Source organism: Helianthus annuus, chromosome 16 (genome assembly GCF_002127325.2).
Source record: "Helianthus annuus cultivar XRQ/B chromosome 16, HanXRQr2.0-SUNRISE, whole genome shotgun sequence".
Lineage (NCBI taxonomy): Eukaryota > Viridiplantae > Streptophyta > Magnoliopsida > Asterales > Asteraceae > Helianthus > Helianthus annuus.
The window spans coordinates 94,113,505-94,136,649 of NC_035448.2; the positions used below are offsets into that span (position 1 = coordinate 94,113,505).

Here is a 23,145-nt window from a genome sequence, read left to right on the forward strand (position 1 = left end):
GATTAGAGATGAAGATTAGAGGATTTTTGAGGTAAAAAGCTTACAAAATAGCCTTGGATTGCGTCTGGAAGCTTGAGAGCAAAAGGTCTGAGTGAAAGGTGAAAATGGAGGTTAAGGTCGGCTATTCATAGTTGACAGTGACAGGCTCAGTCGAATGGGCTCGATTGGATGGGTTAAGTCGGTGCAAGTGGCAAGTGTCGGATGGCGTCCGGTCGAATGGCCATCCGGTCGGATGGCCATCCGGGCGGATGGTCATCCGATCGGATGTCCATTCGGACAACCGGTTCGCGTTTGTTAGTTTTCCGACCTTGGTTCGTTTTGCGAGCGAGGTTAAGTGTTGTGTTGCGTATTATTGTGAGTCATCATTATTATAGTATTATTACACCTAGACGTTCGAATAACATAAATAACAAGAGTGACTTCGTGTTTCGAATTCGTGTCTAAATTAGTTTCTCGTTCATCCAGTATCAAAGCATAACAAGTGTCAAGTATCTAGGATAAATACATCGTTCACATATAGAAACATCACAAGAGTCAAGAATCATATCGTTCACATATAAGAAGCATCACATAGAGTAATAGTTTAACACACTTAAGATTCAAACAGTCTCATTTCTCATTATGATCGGTAGTCTCGAGTACATAAGCCTAATTGGATAGGAAGTACGATAAGACCTGCTTAAAATGATAAGGGTATCGAAACGCAGGGCGTTGCAGTCTCCCCTCCTTTAGGAGATTTCGTCCCTGAAATCTAAGAAGAAGACTGCGCAAAGAGCTTTGGATACTTGGTTTTCATTTCAGTCTCGAGTTCCTGGAGGGAATTCAGCGCCAGTCTTTCCTTCCCATCGAACCTTGACTATGGAAATCTTGTTGTGCCTTAGCCGCTTGGTACCTCGGTCCATGATTTCGACCGGTTTTTCCACAAAATGAAGAGTCTCGTTTATTTTCAAGTCTTCGATGGGAACTTGAAGTTCCTCATCTGCTAAGCACTTCCTGAGATTAAAGACACGGGACATCGGATGTACGTTGCTAAGCTCTTGATTTAAATTGAGTCGGTAAGACACCTTGCCAATCCTTTCGAGTATCTTGAAAGGACCCACATAGCGAGGGGCAAGCTTTCCCTTTTTTACCAAAATGTATCACTCCTTTCTAGGAGATACTTTGAGTAGAACGTGGTCTCCAACATTGAATTCCAGAGGCTTGCGCCTTTTGTCAGCATAGCTCTTTTGCCTGCTTCTAGCCTTGAGCAAGCTGTCGTGGATTTGAAGAATCTTATCCGTCGTCTTTTGGATGAGCTCAGGGCCAGTAAGTTGCTTGTCACCAATCTCATGCCAACTGATGGGAGATCGGCACTTGCGACTGTATAAAGCTTCGAAAGGAGCCATCTGAATACTGGAATGATAGTTGTTGTTGTACGAGAACTCGATCAATGGTAAATGTACATCTTACCACCAAAGTTGATGACACAAGAACGGAGCATATCCTCTAGGGTTTGAATAGTACGTTCAGTTTGTCCATCCGTTTGAGGATGAAAGGCTATACTAAGATTCAAGTGAGAACCCATAGCGGGCTGAAAAGTTTGCCAAAGACGTGAAGTGAAACGACCATCGCGGTCAGAGATTATATCAATAGGTATACCATGATGACATATGATTTCATTAATGTAGATTCGAGCAAGTTTCTCCACTTTGAAATCTTCACGAATAGGAAGAAAGTGGGCTGATTTGGTCAAACGGTCAACGATCACCCATATACTATCATGACCAGCAGGTGTACTAGGAAGTTTGGTTATGAAGTCTATAGCAATGCTATCCCATTTCCAAACAGGAATTTCGGGTTGTTCGAGAAGACCTGAAGGACGTTGATGCTCGGCCTTGACCTTCGAGCAAGTGAGACATTTCGAGACGTACGCGGTAATGTCCTTTTTCATACCAGGCCACCAATAAGACGTACGCAAGTCATGGTACATCTTATCAGCGCCATGATGAATAGAGTATCGGGATTTGTGAGCCTCATTCATAATAAGCTCACGAAGATTGTCGTGATCTGGACCCAGATGCGATTGAGATAGTATTGAAGTCCATCAGATTTCGTTTCAAGCTGGTCAATAGAAGCACCTCGTATTTCAACGATTAGACTACCTTCGTTGGCTGACGAGTATTAAGCTTCACGGATACAAGCATGAAGATCGCTAGTGATCTGAAAACAGCGGATGCTACTAACATGAGTCTTACGACTAAGAGCATCGGCCACGACATTCGCCTTGTCAGGATGGTAGCGAATCTCGCAGTCGTAGTCATTAAGCAACTCCACCCATCGTCGCTGACGCATATTCAGTTCCTTTTGGTTAAAAATGTGCTGCAGACTTTTATGGTCAGTGAAAACCACACACTTAGTACCATATAGGTAATGTCGCAAAATATTTAACGCAAAAACAACTGCGCCCAGCTCGAGATCGTGGGTAGTATAGTTTTTCTCATGTATTTTGAGCTGTCGGGAGGCATAAGCGATGACCTTGTCTCGTTGCATAAGAACTCAACCAAGACCACGGTTCGAGGCATTGCAATATACCACAAAATCATCATTCTCATCAGGGAGAGCAAGTACAGGAGCGTTACAGAGCAGATTCTTAAGGGTTTGAAAAGATTCCCCTTGCTCAGGACCCCAAGCAAAAGGTTTCTCCTTCTGATTGGAACAGCGATTTTCAAAAAGTTTGAGATGAATCGGCGGTAATAACCCGCCAATCCCAAGAAGGAACGAATCTCAGATGCAGATTTAGGCATGATCCAATTCTTCACTACTTCGATTTTGGAAGGGTCAACATGAATTCCTTGCTTGCTAACAACGTGCCCGAGAAATTGTACTTCTTTAATCCAGAATTCGCACTTAGGAAACTATTCCTATAAGTGTTCACCACGTAAAAGTTCTAACATGAGGCGTAAATGGCGTTCATGATCAGCTCGGGTCTTCGAATAAATAAGAATGTCATCAATAAAGACTATCACAAAACGATCCAAGTAAGGTTTACAAACACGATTCATAAGGTCCATGAACACAGCGGGTGCGTTGGTCAAGCCAAAAGGCATAACCACGAACTCGTATTGTCCATAACGAGTGCGAAATGCGGTGTTGGGGACATCTTCTTTGAGAACACGGAGCTGATGATAACTAGATCGGAGGTCAATTTTAGAGGAACAACTTGCGCGTTGTAGTTGGTCAAATAGATCATCGATGCGAGGGAGATGATAACGATTCTTGACGGTGAGTTTGTTAAGTTCACGGCAGTCGATGCACAAGCGAAACGAACCATCTTTCTTCTTGACGAATAGCACAGCAGTACCCCAAGGTGAGGTACTTGGACGTATAAAACCCTTGTCGAGTAGTTCTTGCAATTGACTAGATAACTCTTGCATCTCAGAGGGTGCAAGTCGGTAAGGAGCCTTGGCAAGAGGAGTCGAACCAAGTATGAGATCAATACGAAAATCAACAGATCGAGGCGGAGGAAGACCAGGAAGATCTTCAGGAAAGACATCAGGGAAATTACACACTACTGGAACATCACTTACGTCCTTTTCCTTGCCCTTTTCTTCCACTATGTGGGTTAAAAAGGCAAAGTATTGTTTACGTAAGCATTTATTCGCTTGAGTGCATGACATCAGTTTCAGTCCTCTAGAGGGTCGGTCTCCATAGACGTGTAAAGTATCACCAGACGGAAGAGGTAAACGAACGTACTTATCGTGGCTAGCAATTTCAGCATGGTTCTTACGCAACCAATCCATGCCTACTATGATATCGAAGCTACCCAGTTGCATGGGTATGAGGTTAATAGTGAAAACGTGATCGTTAAGAGTCAGGAGGTAATCATGGAGTATAGAGTTGACTAGAATAGACTTACCATCGGCAATCTTGATTGAGAACGACTTAAGTAATTTAGAGCGTGCACAATTTAACAAAGACTCAAATTCTACGGACACAAAGCTTTTGTCTGCACCAGTATTAAATAGGATCAAAGCGTAGAGATTATTAATGAGAAACGTACCATTAACGACGTCATTGTTGTTCTGAGCTTGCTTGGCGTTGATGTTGAAGGTGTGTCCTTGCGGGGCTTGCTGCTGCAGCTGCTCTTGATTCAACTAAGGGCATTGAGGATGGAGATGAGAGGTATCACCACACTTGTAGCAGGCTCGAACGTTGTTAGCTAGCTTGGGGTTCTGGGGAGTTGGTTGAGCTTGCGGTGCAGGGGTAATACGACAGTAAGAGGTGTTATGCCCATAACAGTTACATGTAATGCAATGGCGACAAGCCGAGTTGGCAGGGTGAAGATAATGACAAGTGTCGCACTTGGGATGAATCCCAGTGTATGACTTCTTGGTGTTCTCAGGGGGAGCAGGGTTTGAGTTTGCAGCAGGTACAATCGCATTGCATCTAGAGTTTTGAGACTTTCGTTTCTTATTCTTGCTGCCACTTGATTGCTGGGTGATCTGGTTAGCTGATTTCGAGGGAGCAGGTGTGCCAAACTTTTTATCACGAACAAAGTTGTTGTTCAAACTTTTTATCACGAATAAAGTTGATAAACGACTAACGGTATTTTTCCTTCGAGTTACTACACGTCCTTAATCAATTGGGAAAATTCGAAACTTTGGCGAGATTGAAAATCAAAGAGTGGGACTAGTTATCAAGATGCGAGTTTCACCTCTAACTTGGTAACATCGTGCCCTAATATTGTTGGTACTTATCGAAAGATAAGACCACTAGAATATGAGATGGAAATTTCCTTCAAGGTTTGGATATCACTCCTAACTTGAGGGTAAATTTCGTGCAAAATACAAGTATAGCTAAATGAAAGTCGTCATCAAAGGCGGGAATCACCCATGTTTTGATGAGCCATTTCGATTATGCTACAAGAGTGTCTCCAAAGCATCTAAGTGTGTATTGTGTTAGCCTTAGGAAAGACATGTATATTAAGAGACCAAGAGAATAGATAGAAGTAGTCAAGGGAGAATGTAAGTAGTTTTTAAAGAACACATGGTGAGAATGTTCCTAAACTATAGACTAGGCAAAAGCATTCCTACTTTTCCTAATTCCCTATAGTTATGGCCCTGATACCAATCTGTCACACCCCAACCGACGGCAGAAACATCAGGGAGGGACGAACAAATCGCTCAAAGCATCATAACGCTACTTGTTTCAATATAGATAAATCAAAATTCATAATGATAACTAAATTGTCAAACAAACCAAACACAGTCAAAAATTGTATCAAACACCCCAAAAATTCAACATGTTCAAAATATTGTTTTTCTAATGATGAGTTTCTAAGTTCATCATAGCTTGATTTCCTGTTTTCCTTCGCCTATCAACCTACAACATGTATTAAAAATAATCAACAAAAATGTTGGCGAGTATACAAGTTTAATACATAACATACATATAGTTTAAAATGTGACTTTCTCATATCCAACATGAATAACATATTACAAGTTTCAACATGCTAAGCTCACGTAATCAATATGTTAACCTAAGTTTCCAACGCGTTAATTTTGCCTGTCTCAAAAGAGTAGCGGGAGGTTAACATGTTTGACTCAACAATACCCCAAGACTCAAGGGCGGTGCGTTAATCCTGTAGCGCTATAATTGTCAAGGTTGGTTAAACATAAGATTCAATGTTCACATAGCGTATAGGTCTCACAAGTATCATGTTTTCATGTATAATAGTGGATAGAGCATGTTTACAAACAAGTTTCAAGTGTCGTGTGTTTATATAGAATACATGTTGCATCCCAAAGTGTTTAAAACAAAAGGGGATCGAGTATACTTACAGTGGGTACTTAGAGTCTAAACACTGCCTAGTTGGATCGAAGGGAGTGCTGGATCAGCTTGCGTGCGGGAACAGAGCATAAGTCCTCTAAGTGCTGACCCGGTCGGGAACAGAGTGTTGAATAGTGCAAATCGAGTTAAAGTGTCTGACAGACTATCCGAGCGGATGGTCATCCGGACGAATCGTCATCCGGGCGGATGGCCATTCGAAACGGATGGGTTCCATCTGAACGGATGGTCATCCGAGCGAATGACCATTCGAACAGTGTGTGGGTGTCTGTGAACTGTTAAAGTTTTCGATGTTTTGATCATAGTGTCCTACAAAAGCAAACAACAATTGTTATCATGGGTAGAATATCTGGACGGATGGTCATCCGATCGGATGGCCATTTGGGCAGATGGTCAGTGCTTGAAGTTTCATAAAATTTTCTAAGTAAAAGTTTTGAGTTAACGGAGATGGCATGACGACGTGTCAAACAATGAAAACATACCAAAACCAGTTCATTCGGTCGGTTGGGTACCACCCCTTCGGACAGATGAGCTGTTCATGGTGCAAATTCATGTTTGACCCGTTAATCGATCCATCTCTTAGGTGGAAACCAGTTTTCAAACCGACTCTTGACTAAGGAACAAGTCGAGAGTCTGATTGAGCCCGATTTCACCAATGTTTTGTATAAAAACTGAAGAAAAGTTCAGAAATCAGTTATAAAACGTAAAAGTTTATCAGATCCGAGCCGAAAACATGTGAAAATCCTCTAGATCTGGTATAAAACATGAGAATCCTTTAGATCTTGTATAAAAATTGTGAAAATCCTTTAGTTCTGGTATAAAACGTGAGAATCCTTTAGATCTTGTATAAAAATTGTGAAAATCCTTTAGATCCGGAACCAATCTTGGTTAAATGGTGCTTCACAACAGTTTGCATAAGTGATGCGTGTGAAGTGTTATATATATTAGGTATATATTTTAAGCCCTCTTACACTTTTTAGCCAAGTTTTAAATTTATAAAACACGATATTTACTAACACTAAACACACATATGGGCAAGTGCACCCTCGTGGACGTAGTATAGTGTTGGTAAGATACCGAGGTCGTCCAAGGACACAAGAGCTTTTAGTACCGGTTTATCCTCAACGACTAATCAAATCAAAAAGTTAGAAAAAGGTTTTTTTTTTAAACTATGAAAATAAAATTAACTAAAATGCTGAAAAATAAAATAAAAATAAAAACAGATAGACAAGATGAATCACTTGGATCCGACTCGTGTGTAGTGTAACCTTTGATTATTTTCGCACTGATGTGCGTGTAGTGTAATATTTTTTTGGTATATATTTTTAAGCCATTTTTACACTTTTTAGCCAAGTTTTAAATTTATAAAACACGATATTTACTAACACTAAACACACATATGGGCAAGTGCACCCATCGTGGGCGTAGTATAGTGTTGGTAAGATACCGAGGTCGTCCAAGGACACAAGAGCTTTTAGTACCGGTTTATCCTCAACGTCTAATCAAATCAAAATGTTAGAAAAGATTTTTAGACTAAGAAAATAAAACTAACTAAATGCTGAAAAATAAAATAAAAATAAAAACATGTAGACAAGATGAATCATTTGGATCCGACTCGTGTATTAGTATAACCTTTGATTATTTTTGCACTTTTGCACTTGTTTAAGAGATTATCTTAGTTATTGTAGTAGGCCCCTCTTTTGAAGGCGACGTTACCCTCAACCCAGTAGTTTGAGTCAGCAAGGATACAATCCTAAAGGGTCGGATTATTGAAAGATAATGAATTAAGTTATTAATGCAAATTATGGTAGGCCCCTCTTTTGGAGGTGACGTTACCCTCGACTAAGTAGTCTGAGTCAGCAGGAATACAGTCCTAAATAGCCGGGTTATAGTATTAATAGTAGTTAACTTATGAGGGGATCAAAGAGTTTGGACCCCCGCCATCCAATACATTTGGGTATTGAAGGAGGTCCTACTAAATTTGACCCAGGTCCCTTGCAGGACCTCTAAACGCTGAACAAGGGCAAGACCTTTACCAAACCGTTCCCTTAACCCCCGACCAGGTAGCCAACATACCTCCATATAGACCTTGGAGATATGAATGGTGAAAATCTTTTATTTTATCTAGACAGTAAAATAATGCCAAGACACCACGGACAAACGATAAGGAAAAGTCACCTTCAACATAAGCAACTAGTTATTAAAGTCATTAATACAAAACCAAATAAAAAGTGCAAAAGATTAAAAATAAAAAGTATTATACTAAACACTTGTCTTCACCAAATGATGTAAGAGACTTAGGCAAACATGACCTTGATTGTCAAGAACTCTTACGATCAATCTTGGATCCCGAGACGACTCACACACTCTATGATGGACAATGGATGGTGGTGGTGGATGATGGTGTTGTGATGGTGTTGGGTGGTGGATGAAGTGTGAGAGAGGTGGTGTGCCAAGGGATGAGTTGCAATGAAGCCAAGCACTCCTATTTATAGGCTGAACAGAGGCCTGGGCACGGCCCCGTGTCCGCTGGGCACGGCCCCTGCCCGTCTGACACTATCTCTCCTCATTAATTGTAATTCGCAATTACAATTAATGCGCCTGCAGTACTTTGGGCACGCCCCCGTGTTCACTGGGCACGCCCCCGTGGTGAGCAATAGAAGCTTCTATAGGTTTGTCTTTTCTGCTGCTTCTTGGGCACGGCCCCGTGCTCGCTGAGCACGGGGCGTGTTCAGTTCTTCTGCCTTCTCTGTTTTGCTTGGGAGGATGCTGTCGAGGGGTCGGGCAATCCACTTTTGTTCCTTTTCTTGTATTTATGTTAGATTTAGCTGCCTTTTTGCTTCTTTTGTTAATTTGAGCTCATTTAATCCTGAAAATACAAAAGAAAGACAAAAACACACTTTTTCTAACATTAGTATTTAAAAAGGGTTAGTTTTATACCTCATTTGATGTAATTTATATGTTGCATTTTGCACACATCAAATACCCCCACACTTGAATTTTTGCTTTTGCTCAAGCAAAACTCTTTAATGTGGCTTGCACTCCCAAATGGAATGGGTAGAAGAGAAGGTTTTGGGTTTGTCATAGAGTGTCGGGATTTTCCAAGATTGTTTAGGTTTTATTTTTACTTATTTACAATCCTATTCGTCAGGATTTATTAAAAACTTTTCATAAGGTAAATTATTTATTAAGGCATAACATACCTTTCTAAAATTCCATTTATATACAAGTTCACATACCTCACGGGAGAAATCACTCACACTCGGCCGAAGGTGTATTTTTAGTGAATCACTCGAGAGCGGCGTGGAACTTATTCCTACCATAAGCTTGCCAAGCAATCAATCCTCCTCCTTTTTAACTTTATACCTTTGTAAATATCAAGAGGACTTTTTGGGTGAAGGGTTAGGCTTGGGCTAAAGGTGGGTGGTTGGGTTAGTGGTTAGTAGAAAAGGGCGAAAGTCGTAAAAAGCGTCGGTTTTCGTAAAACATTTTGTTTTTGTGACTTTTTATTTTAAATGAAGTATTTCTTCAAATAAGCTTTTGATTGAGGAGCTTTGTTTGTTTATTTCTAACTTCAAAAATTTTTTTTTTAGTCACACGAAAACCGGGCTTACTAAAATAAAGGGTAAAAATAAAAAGGGTTTTTGGTGGGTAAAAAGGATTTTGGGTTAAGAAATGAAAGGCTTAGGCTCAAAGGGGCTAACTAGGGGGAGTTTTTTGGTAGGTGAAAAAAAAATAAAAATAGTGGTGTTGAAAGAAAAAGGGTTAGTCCTAATGCCTCCATCATTTACTTACTTGGGTTTAAGTTGGTAAGGACCGGGAATGAATTGTCGTGGCAAGTTCTAGAGTCGTAAGAACCAAGCGGCTATTCACACAAGAAACGAAAAATGAGCATTTAGTGTAAAGATGTATATTTGTATGCTCAATAAAGGCTCAAAACTCACTTTTGTGGGAATGGGTTTTTATGTGATCGAGTATATATAATCGAATTTTAACTAAGCTTGTCATGCCGTTTCATAATTTTCTTATGTTGGTTCTTTTTATCACGACGCTATCGGTTGTAAACTTATAAAAATATAACCTTGTTAGTCTTAGAATTCCCAACTTAAACTTAGACAAGTAAAGAAAAATGAAAATTTAAAAAAAAAAATTTGGGTGATTAGCGGTTCCAATAGAGTTTTGTGTAAGGCTTGTTATTAGGACTTGCGAAATTCAAGGTTTTAAGCATCCCCCCCACACTCAAATTACACATTGTCCTCAATGTGTCCCAAAAATAAAATTTTAGGTTGATTGAATGTGTGGTCTTAAAAGCAGAAATTTATGTTACTGGCAGTCTGGACACGGCCCCGTGGGGACCGGGCACGGCCCCGTGTTCAGGTACCAGTAACGAAAATCAAAGAAAAGAAACAGAAGGCTGGACACGGGGGCGTGTTCAGTGAACACAGCCCGTGTGCAGTTACCTGTACTGGGCATTTGTCTGCAGGGTGTTCAGCACGGGGCCGTGTTGGCTGGGCACGGCCCGTGCTGAACTGACTGTAAGGGAGAAATTGTTGTCGGGTGCCTTGTTTTTGTGCATGGGTTTATGTTTCTCGTTTCCCTTGTCATCCTTGACCACCATAAGTGTGTTTTATTCCTGCAAATTAAACTAAAAGATTAAACTTAAACTAAGGATAGTTCTGCGGATTGCCTTCGTGGTGCGCCCCGTTTAAAAGGGTCCTTGGCTAGACCCAAGGTAAGGTTATATGTTTTCTGAGCGGGATATTTTGCATCCCATGTTGCACCGTCGGAGAGCATCATCCAAACTCAAATCAATAACCTTCATGTAATTGACCGGGTTATCGTCCTCTATTCTCTTCCCAACCCCGAACTTTACTTCATCATCCCCGTATTTTAAAGTGAGTGTTCCGTCATTCATATCTACCACTGCTTGTGCGGTGGCGAGAAATGGTCTCCCTAATATGAGGGGGACTTTGATGTCCTCTTCCATATCAAGTATGACAAAGTCGGACGGGTAGACGAACTTATCGACCTTGACTAGGATATTTTCAATGATACCTTGCGGGAATTTGACGGATTGATCAACAAGCTGTATACTCATTTTTGTAGGACTCGTTTTTCCTAGGCCGAGTCTCTTGAACATTGATGAGGGCATGAGGTTAATGCTAGCCCCAAGGTCGGCTAGTGCATTACGAACGGGGGAGTCACCGATTGAGCAAGGAATTGTGAAGCTTCCGGGATCGATTTTCTTTTGCGGGAGTTTGTTGAGTACGAGAGCAGAGCATTCTTTGCCTAAGTTAACTAATTGCAATGTTTCAATTTTCCTTTTATGAGTGAGGAAGTCCCTCATGAACTTAGAGTATTTAGGCATTTGGGTTAGGACATCAATGAAAGGAATATTGATATGCAATTGTTTTAGTAAACTTTCGAATTTTGTGAATTGCTCTTCGGTCTTTTGTCGGATTAACCTACCGGGGTACGGAACTCGAGGAGCCTTGGGGGGTTCTGATGAAGGAGGGGAACCTTTCTCTTGTAAGGGTGGTGTTACGGTCTCCTCGGTGAGCGGCGGGCTTTCCGTAGGACCAATGGTGCGGTTCCGTAGTGTTATGAGATGGACTTGCGCCTTTGGGTTTGTTTCGGTATTGCTGGGTAACGCACCTTGTGGTCTCTCAGAGAAATTTTGTGCTAGTTGACTGATTTGTTTTTCGATGTTTTGAATACTAGCTTGTTGAGTTCTAAAATTTGATTCTAATTGTAGAAATCTATCCGAGTTTTTCATTTCAGTGTCAGAGATGAGGCGAGATATAGTATCTTCAAGCCTTTCTCGTCCACTTTGTTGTTGAGGGAAATTTTGTGACTCATATCTTGGTTGTTGAAAGTTTGTTCGTTGGTTTACGTTTTGTTGGTTACTACCATTGCCGGGTTCTCTCCAACCAAGGTTAGGGTGATTTCGCCATCCTTGGTTGTAGGGGCCCGTTGGAGGACCCGACGGCCTAGGTCTATTATCAATGTAGTTTACTGATTCTTGTTGATCGTCTGTTTCTTTCATACAACTCCAATTTTCATGTGGCCCACCACACCCTTCACAAGCCATAACCGAGACCGTTTTTGTCATTTCCAATTTTTTTTATTTTTGAAGATAGGGCCTCGATTTGGGCTTGTAAAGAAGTGCTTTCATCAACCTTATGGGCGCCCGGGGCAACGGACTTATTGCCTCGGGGAGTGTGCCACTGAAAATTGGTTTGAGCAATTTCCTCAATTTGATTATATATTTCATGTGGGCGACGATTACCTAAAAGTCCCCCGGAGCTAGAGTCCAGTGTTTGCCTTGTGTGTGGCAACAGTCCATTATAGAAAGTGGACACTTGTTGCCATATCGCAAGGCCGTGATGCGGACACTTTCGCAATAGCTCCTTGAACCTTTCCCAAGTTTCATATAAGGATTCCCCATCCTCTTGTGAGTATGTATTAATTTCAGTCATTAATTTAGCCGTTTTAGCGGGAGGGAAATACTTATATAGAAATTTTTGGGCTAGTTCATCCCAGGTGTTTATCGATCCAGCTGGGAAGGCGTTAAGCCAAGCTTTTGCTCGATCTTTTAGTGAAAAAGGAAACATCCGGAGGCGGATGGCGTCATTCGATGCTCCATTGATCCGAAAAGTATCACATATTTCTAAGAAATTAGTAATATGTAGATGGGGATCCTCGTCCGCAAGCTCATGGAAGGTTGCGGAGTTCTGAAGCGTCTGTATCAAATGCGGACGAAGTTCGAAGTTATTGGCTTCAACATTCGGTGCATTGATAGCGGCGCCGAGGTTACCTACGGTGGGTCGTAGATAATCCATGAGGGTACGTTGGTCCGCCATTGGAGGTGGGGTCCCCGAAACTTTCTCTTGGTTTTTGGCTTTTAGTCTTTTTCTGAGAAAGCGTTCGGGTTCTTGTAGAGGTTCTTTTATGTCCTTATTAGAACAGGAGCTCATACACTACGTAGGGTTGGCGTCTGGTTCCAAGTCCTGTAACAAAAAACAGAAAAGAATGCTGGTCAGAAGGTTCACCACGGCCCCGTGCTCAATGAACACGGCCCGTGGTCGGAGTTACAGTGATTGTTATCCAGATCCCAGTTACTGGAAAGTTGGACACGACCCCGTGTTGCACCGACACGGCCCCGTGGTCAGCCTTCTGTAACTTGGAAAACTAAAAACTGCCAGTAACAATGCTGGGCACGGCACGTGTCCGACCAGGCGCGGCCCGTGCTGAGCTCTACAGAAGCTGAAAAACTAAGAGAATCCTAAAAAAAATTAAAAAGAAAATAAAAAAATGATTAGGCCGTTGATTCCTAACTTTCTTAAAATCCTTGTGTCCCTGGCAACGGCGCCAAAAACTTGATGTGCGTGTAGTGTAATATTTATTTGGTATATATTTTTAAGCCCTTTTTACACTTTTTAGCCAAGTTTTAAATTTATAAAACACGATATTTACTAACACTAAACACACATATGGGCAAGTGCACCCATCGTGGGCGTAGTATAGTGTTGGTAAGATACCGAGGTCGTCCAAGGACACAAGAGCTTTTAGTACCGGTTTATCCTCAACGTCTAATCAAATCAAAATGTTAGAAAAGATTTTTAAACTAAGAAAATAAAACTAACTAAATGCTGAAAAATAAAATAAAAATAAAAACAGATAGACAAGATGAATCACTTGGATCCGACTCGTGTATTAGTATAACCTTTGATTATTTTCGCACTTTTGCACTTGTTTAAGAGATTATCTTAGTTATTGTAGTAGGCCCCTCTTTTGAAGGCGACGTTACCCTCAACCCAGTAGTTTGAGTCAGCAAGGATACAATCCTAAAGGGTCGTATTATTGAAAGATAATGAATTAAGTTATTAATGAAAATTATGGTAGGCCCCTCTTTTGGAGGTGACGTTACCCTCGACTAAGTAGTCTGAGACAGCAGGGATACAGTCCTAAATAGCCGGGTTATAGTATTAATAGTAGTTAACTTATGAGGGGATCAAAGAGTTTGGACCCCCGCCATCCAATACCTTTGGGTATTGAAGGAGGTCCTACTAAATTTGACCCAGGTCCCTTGCAGGACCTCTAAACGCTGAACAAGGGCAAGACCTTTACCAAACCGTTCCCTTAACCCCCGACCAGGTAGCCAACATACCTCCATATAGACCATGGAGATATGAATGGTGAAAATCTTTTATTTTATATAGACAGTAAAATAATGCCAAGACACCACGGACAAACGATAAGGAAAAGTCACCTTCAACATAAGCAACTAGTTATTAAAGTCATTAATACAAAACCAATAAAAAGTGCAAAAGATTAAAAATAAAAAGTATTATACTAAACACTTGTCTTCACCAAGTGATGTAAGAGACTTAGGCAAACATGGCCCTGATTGTCAAGAACTCTTACGATCAATCTTGGATCCCGAGACGACTCACACACTCTACGATGGACAATGGATGATGGTGGTGGATGATGGTGTTGTGATGGTGGTGGGTGGTGGATGAAGTGTGAAAGAGGTGGTGTGCCAAGGGATGAGTTGCAATGAAGCCAAGCACTCCTATTTATAGGCTGAACAGAGGCCTGGGCACGGCCCCGTGCCCGTCTGACACTATCTCTCCTCATTAATTGTAATTCGCAATTACAATTAATGCGCCTGCAGTACTTTGGGCACGCCCCCGTGTTCACTGGGCACGCCCTCGTGGTGAGCAATAGAAGCTTCTATAGGTTTGTCTTTTCTGCTGCATCTTGGGCACGGCCCCGTGCTCGCTGAGCACGGGGCGTGTTCAGTTCTTCTGCCTTCTCTGTTTTGCTTGGGAGGATGCTGTCGAGGGGTCGGGCAATCCACTTTTGTTCCTTTTCTTGTATTTATGTTAGATTTAGCTGCCTTTTTGCTTCTTTGAGCTCATTTAATCCTGAAAATACAAAAGGAAGACAAAAACACACTTTTTCTAACATTAGTACTTATAAAGGGTTAGTTTTATGCCTCATTTGATGTAATTTATATGTTGCATTTTGCACACATCATGCACTTTTGCACTTATTTAAGAGATTATCTTAGTTATTGTAGCAGGCCCCTCTTTTGAAGGCGACGTTACCCTCAACCCAGTAGTTTGAGTCAGCAAGGATACAATCCTAAGAGGTCGGATTATTGAAAGATAATTAATTAAGTTATTAATGCATAATGTGGTAGGCCCCTCTTTTGAAGGCGACGTTACCCTTGGCTAAGTAGTCTGAGTCAGCAGGGATACAGTCCTAAGTAGCTGGGTTAAAGTTTTAATAGTAGTTTAACTTATGAGGGGATCAAAGAGTTTGGACCCCCGCCATCCAATACCTTTGGGTATCGAAGGAGGTCCTACTAAATTTGACTCAGGTCCTTTGCAGGATCTATACACTGAACAATGGCAAGACTCTTACCAAACCGTTCCCTTAACCCCCGACCAGGTAGCCAACATACCTCCATATAGACCGTGGAGATATGAATGGTGAAAATCTTTTATTTTATATAGACAGTAAAATAATGCCAAGACACCACAGACAAACGATAAGGAAGAATCACCTTCAACATAAGAAACTAGTAATTAAAGTCATTAATACAAAACCAACTAAAAAGTGCAAAAGATTAAAAAATAAAAAGTATTACACTAGACACTTGTCTTCACCAAGTGATGTAAGAGACTTAGGCAAACATGGCCTTTGATTGTCAAGAACTCTTACGATCAATCTTGGATCCCGAGACGACTCACACACTCTATGATGGACAATGGATGATGGTGGTGGATGTCACACCCCAACCAATGGCGGAAACATCGGGATGAGACGAAGTGTGAAGATGCTCGAGACATCATAACGCTAATAATTGTGACAACTATTTAAATAATCATTTCATTTCATTTCTAAAGAATCAAGTACAAGGTTTTGAAACAAAGTACAACAACATGAATAATAAAATGATACAATACGAATACAATTCTTTCTAAGTGGGTATCTAAGCATCCTACTAGATTCCATGCATCGTCAACATCCACCTGTAACATGTTAAAATAAAGTTCAATGCAAAAGCAAAGGCGAGTATACAAGTTTGATACGTACATAGCAAAAGATAAGTTTTGAACAATTCCTCATAGCAAGCATGTGATTCAAGATAAGCCTTTAAATATGGTATGTGTCTAACATATCAAACCAAGGAAACGCAATATGCTCATGACATAACCGAGATAAAGGGGCGGGTCGTTAATCCTATAGCGCTACATATGTCACGGTTTGGCTCGTACGAAGTTAATGATAAATTCAACACATAAGATAAATCCAAGTTTAAAGCATCAAGCCATCACGTATACAAGCGTGTTATAGGAATGTTCATTTGTTTAAGCAAAATATTCATGTGTAAGTTTGTTGATAGATAAACATGTTACACCCCAAAAGTGGTAAAAGTAAAAAGGGGAAATACGAGTATACTCACAAAGTTTGCATATGCTTTCCAATTATCCAATTATTGACGAGTTGATGAGGTTGGAAGATTGAATGTGTAGGGTTAAAGTTCAAGTATGCTTAGAGTCGAGATTCGGTATTCAAAACAACATAAAAAGTAAGATATGTGAATAGCATGTGAAAATAATCATCTTCAACACTTAACACTTGTATGACACTTGGTAACCACAAGGGTTATGATAATGTTTTCATGAGTTGAACACCCATAAGAATCACAACAAGGTTTAGGTCTTAGGTGATGTTCTACTACTTTAACATATAAACATGAGTTCAACATCAAAGGTTCGAATGAGTGTATATATATATCTAGGTTAAGTACTACATATTATTTAGTCCAATAATTCAAGTAGGAGGTAGAAGATTAGAATCTTCATTTAGGCACCTCGTGTTATCATAGATGTCATGTATGGGGTAGGAAGGACATGCTTCCATTTAGGAACCCCTTGAATGTTCACCACTTCACTTGGTGTAACAACAACCAAGGAGGGTCACGAACTAGGATTTGCACAATAACATGAACAACCTAACTATAGAGAAATCATCAAATCACGTGAGGATTGTATGTAGGACAACCCAAGTTGTTTCCTAATCACTCATGTATCAAAGGCTATGTTTGACATGATTTGTGGGTTGAAACCCTAGACAAAACACCAAGTTTATGAGGTTTAATCCTCTGATTTTAAATGTCACAACCTTGTTTTTAAGCTTAACCAACCATGGGATAAGTTGTAAGCATTAGGACATAGGTATGAGATGTGTTGAACACAAGTTACATAGGTATAAACAAGTTTTTGATGAACATAAAAACAAACAGAAAGTTTATGGATGATTTCGGGGCATTTCCAGGTCTGATTTCTCCAAGGAGAAGTCTAGGAATCGAACCCCATGATTATCCAAGTAAGTAGGAAAAATAATCAAGTGATTTCGTTAAGAAATGAGTGAGTTATGCTCATTTTCGTGAAGGGGTGTCAATCTGCTCGAACCTTTGCTTTCAGCTACGGTTTGGAGGATGTTTTGAGAGTTTTTAGTGTTACAAAAGTGGTAGAGAGGCTGGTTATAAGTATTATTTATAGGGGGAAGGATTAGGGTTTCAATGGGTTGGGCTTTGGAAGTGTTTAGAAGGGGTTACACCTTGAAACTAGCCCACAAAACCCAACTATATGGGGCTGAATTTTGCTGAATTGGGGCTGCCATATCTCTTTATTTTTTTTATTTTTTAAAACATTATAATGAGTAATTTTGTTAGTTAAGTTGTGTAATAATATGCAACAATGTTTCCCCTAACTTGTAACAAGGTGAAATATGAAATAAAACATGATTTAACTAGGTAAAAAGTGTAATGTACAAGTATGTAACATGTTTGTAAGTGACAAGTATATGTCACATATTAGATGATTAACCGTTGTATAAATAAGCATATTATTAGGGGTTTTTAGGTATCAACAATTTAAGGACAAGCATGGACATGCATCGTGAATAAGTATCGTATAAGTATGAATTACAAATAAGGATTCGATGTACAATGAATTCGAACGTATGAACATGTATGAATATGTAGATGGTGAATTTAAAGAAATACGAATTTTATTTATGATCCAAGTCTCGGATTTTACAACGAGAAGACGACTATAATAATACAAGATTTCCAAAAATAACATTACAAGGCGAGCTTTCTAATTATGGAAAGTACGTAGAAGCAGGGCGTTACAGTGGATGATGGTGTTATGGTGGTGGTGGGTGGTGGGTGAAGTGCGAGAGAGGTGGTGTGCCAAGGGATGAGTTGCAAGAGCTCCAAACACTCCTATTTATAGGCTGAACAGAAGCTCGGGCACGGCCCCGTGTCCGCTGGGCATGGCCCCGTGTCCATCCGAATCTCTCTCTCATTAATTGCAATTCGCAATTCCAATAAATGCGCCTGTAGGAAGTTGACCACACCCCCGTGTCCGCTGGGCACGACCCCGTGGTGGGCAGTAGAAGCTTCTACAGGTTTGTCTTTTGTGCCAAGGCTAACCATGACCCCGTGTTCACTGGGCACACCCCGTGTTGAGCTGGACATGCCCCGTGTTGAGCTGGGCACAGCCCCATGCTCAGCTGGGCACAGCCCCATGCTCAGCTAGGCACAGCCCCATGCTCAGCTGGGCACAGCCCCATGCTCAGCTGGGCACAGCCCGATGCTCAGCTTTCTTCTTGTTTTTGCTTTGGGAGATGCTGTCGAGGAGTCGGGCATGCCACGTTTCTTCCTTTTCTTTGTATTTATGTTGGTTTTGGATGTATATTTGTTCCTTTTGTCCGTTTAAGCTCATTTAACCCTGAAAATACAAAAGGAAGACAAAAGCACACTTTTTCCAACATTAGTACTAAAAAAGGGTTAGTTTTATGCCTCATTTGATGTAATTTATATGTTGCATTTTACACACATCAATAAGCAACCGAGTGGAAACCACCTTCAAGAGGTCCAAATCAGTTGGTTTTTAAGAAAAAGTTGAAGTGTTCATGTGATTTTGATGAAGAAGCTGGAGTAGAAGTGATTAGAGATGATGATTAGAGGAGTTTTGAGGTAAAAAGCTTACAAAATAGCCTTGGATTACGTCTGGAAGCTTGAGAGCGAAAGGTCCGAGTGAAAGGTGAAAATGGAGGTTCAGGTCGGCTATTTATAGTTGACAGTGACAGGCTAAGTCGAATGGGCTCGATTAGATGGGTTAAGTCGGTGCAAGTGGCAAGTGTCAGATGGCGTCCGGTCGAATGGCCATCCGGTCGGATGGTCATCCGGTCGGATGGTCATCCGGGCGGATGGTCATCCGATCGGATGTCTATTCGGATAGCCGGTTTGCGTTTGTTAGTTTTCCAACTTTGGTTCGTTTTGCGAGCGATTAAGTGTTGCGTTGCCTATTATTGTGAGTCATCATTATTATAGTATTATTACACCGAGATGTTCGAATAGCATATATAACAAGAGTGACATCGTGTTTCGAATTCGTGTCTAAATTAGTTTCTCGTTCATCCAGTATCAAAGCATAACAAGTGTCAAGTATCTAGGATAAATACACCGTTCACATATAGAAGCGTCACAAGAGTCAAGAATCATATCGTTCACATATAAGAAGCATCACATAGAGTAATAGTTTAACACAATTAAGATTCAAACAGTCTCTTCAAACAGTCTCATTTCTCATCATGATCGGTAGTCTCGAGTACATAAGCCTAATTAGATAGGAAGTATGATAAGACTTGCTTAAAATGATAAGGGTATCGAAACGCAGGGCGTTACGGTAAGTGATTTCAACAAATAGGAAAATATTGTGTGGAACTAGAAATCAAACTTTCAAGAAACAACTTACAGAATTTTTCAAGTGTATTAATGACTTTGTGAAACAAAGTTATTGGATATTACAAAATGAATGCTTAAAGAATTATGTGTGAAGGGTAATGGAGTTTGTGGTGTGTGTATTGAATGCTTAGCTCAACTCATTTAACCTCATGGGTTGACATCTCTATTTATAGAGAGTCTAGATCTGAATAAACATTTGTTTATTCATCATTTGCTCTACACAAAGTGACTTTTTGGCATATTCATTGAATCAGTTATTACCAACTTGCTACTTTTTGGATTGTGTCAGGCCTTATCTCTTAAGACAAGTTGGTCTACCAGAATTTCTGGTGACCAGCTTATCAGAATTGTGATGAACTTGATGATCAGAAATTCTGATGATCAGACTTACCAGATTCTGATTATAAATACCAGATTTATCATTAGACTCTATCAGAATGGTCTTGCTTGATTATCTTCTGATATACGATAAATTATACATGTTTTTATCCCACAATTTACTTCCGTTTTAAGCATTTTTGGCCGAAACTAGGATGTTTAGGTACCAAATTAGGTACTTTTCTATTTTCAGGTCTTAAACAATGTGCAAAAGACAAATCTGGTGAAAACAGGGCGATTTAACGACATTTCTGGTGAAATTGGAAAGATTCTGGTGAACTGCCAGATCACGCACGACCGTGCGGTCCACTGCACGTCCGTGCATGGTCTCCAACCCCGGAAGCACTGCTAGTGCAAGAGGCGGTGCTGCTGTTTACTCGGAACGCATGACTGTGCGAGTCAGTGCACGACCGTGCACTACCTGGACCATAAATTCTGATGACATTCTGGTACAATTCTAACGACACCGCACCACCATGTGGCCAGATGCACGACCGTGCCGATCTGATGACCGAAACCAAGTTGTCCACTAGTCCACTTGTCTGACCCATATGAAAGCTGACGTCACCCAAAAACTAGATGTGCACGATCGTGCCAAACTGAAAATTGCCTATAAATAGCAGCATTCGCTACTGGTTAGAGTGTTGGGCTTTTCTCCAAGTTTCTGGGTGATTTCTAGGTTCCAAGCTCTCCTGATCAGACCAATTTAAAGCCTCAAGATCGAGTGGAAGCTTAATCAATCCCACCCATCAATTCCTTGCTTGTTTATGGTTCGATTCCTTGTTCTTAAACATGTATTCTGATCATTATTCAAGTATTGAGTTGATGTTAGTTTATGTTTATGTAGTATTGTGTAATAGTAGTAATGAACTTGTTTTATGAATGATCTTTAGGTTGTAATCTTATTTGTATGTATCTTTAGTACTTTTTCATGTTTGAATCTTCATGATTATATGATGAATGTTTGATTGATGTTGGATTCTTGATTATGTTTGATTGTCTTGGATAATGAATCTGTGGTTAGTGAAGATTGTTAACAATTCCTTGATTAATCACTTGTTTGTAAACTCGTTTACACCATGAAACTGGACCAGGGTATTGGTTTTATACAAGATAAATCTTATTTTGATTGAGGATGCTTTCTTGCACGTAAGGGTTCTAACGAATTATATGGTGTTGTTACATTTTCTTGAAGTGGTTTATGATCTTTGTTTAGTAGTTTTGGTTGAAATTGCTAACTTGGGAGATTTGTGTTCAAGACTTGTAAGATGAAATAGTTTATTGTATGATAATGCTTATCTTCGTGCCTGTATTGTGACCATCAGTATTGCTTTCTTTGATAAGTGAGGTTAGGAATCCAGACCAGGTAAATAACCTATCTTTAAAGATTCGCATGAATAAATATCAATAGCTCGCTAATGAATGATTTTAGGTGGTTAACGTGTGACTATCGCGTTAACTTTCTGAAGAATCATAATGTTAGAAATCCAGACCAGGTAACTAGCTGTCTTGCAATTGGAAAGTTGATTAAGTGATTTTGTGACATATCTGATGTAGATAACATGTTTAGGTTGTTTGCGGAACAAGATAATATTTATTTTTCATATTTGGAGTCTATTATGTTTTAAATATAGTTTTAAATAATTTTAGTTAAATACCCATTCACATATGGTTACGGACAAACAACTGACCAACGTATTTAATAATTACGCTGGACACTTGAACTCGCGTTCAAGATTTAAGTCGCCGGAGATATATCAAATACGCTGGGAACCGTAGATAAATTATCTTAAGGTCGCCCAAATACGCCGACAACCTATAACAAAAGAAACTTGGAATAACAACGCTAGTGCGAAGTTATCTTACCGGCGTATTTATTAAATACGCCGGGCAACTTGAACTCGTGTTCAAGATTTAAGGTAACCCAGAACAAATCCGCTCGCTTCTTGATTAAATCCGCCAGATTGAAACGACCCAGAACTCCAGTAATTCTGTCGGATTAAATGGCGGCTAGGGTTCCACCGAAAAATCAATAAAAAAAAGAACACCAACTGTATTGAACCTATTCGGCTTCAATCAAAACAACTGCAATTAATTGCTTCAAAACACCAACTGCATATCGATACCCATCGTTCTATTACTCTTCGATGAAGATCTCAATAATAATCATGAACACAATATCAACAAATACTTCCTTTTCTGCTACTTTGAAATCAATCAACACACACGAAGACCTGCAAATCAGATTTCCACTGATGAACAAGTCCGCCCAGATTAAGGAAGAAAACGGCTAGGGTTTGGATTGGATTGTAGTTTGGGCAACGACGACGACTAGGGTTTGCACAGATTGTAGCGGCGACGATGGAGATAGATTGGATTCTTGTAGTTTTGAACGGATTTTTGGAGTTGATTTTGGCTTTTGTTTTTGGTTTTTTTTCTTGGTTTGACTTTGGCTTTGTAGAGATAGATTGTAGATGATGGACAAAGTGTTCACATATCAGAAACTCTGCTCTAATACCATGTTGAATGGTACAGAGACTAACCTTTGTAATGGGGGTTTGAATTGTATTGAAAAAAACTTAGATTAAGGTTACATCAGAAGGGTGTTTATATAGAACACCATATTACACATTTAGCCCCTATACTATGACATATTGCTCACTTTCTGACAACCCAACGGCTCGGAGTCGAACACAGACCAACCCGGGCAGAAACCCCATAAAATGGGTAAACCTTCCCATCTCCGACCAGTTGGACTGACGATCACCGGCAATCTCTTTCTGATTTTGCCTCTTAACAAAATTTGATGGAAATTTTTTTTTATCATCCATGTTTTTTTGAATTTTGTACAAGGAAAACACACTTTTTTGTTTGCCAATTTTTTCCGTCATTGAAGAAAAGTTTACCCTTTAACTTGTGTTTTTGTTAAACTTTTACGTTGTTCAGTGACGTATTATATTACAAAGCTAATTTTCTTGTTATATTCGTTTCTAAATTATATACGGGCAAAACACATAGCAATCCGTTGTAGTCTAGTTGGTTAGGATACTCGGCTCTCACCCGAGAGACCCGGGTTCAAGTCCCGGCAACGGAATGTTTTTATT

At 40.2% G+C, this 23,145-nt stretch overlaps 2 non-coding genes across 2 annotated transcripts; both read left to right on the forward strand.

The window, feature by feature from the left end:
• Positions 1 to 12,204: 12,204 nt before the first annotated feature.
• Positions 12,205 to 12,311, forward strand: LOC118488596. The gene has a single exon (XR_004885140.1). It is a non-coding gene; the product is annotated as a small nucleolar RNA R71 (small nucleolar RNA).
• A 10,751-nt stretch (positions 12,312 to 23,062) lies between these two features.
• TRNAE-CUC lies at positions 23,063 to 23,135 on the forward strand. Its single transcript has one exon. It is a non-coding gene; the product is annotated as a tRNA-Glu (tRNA).
• Positions 23,136 to 23,145: the final 10 nt, after the last annotated feature.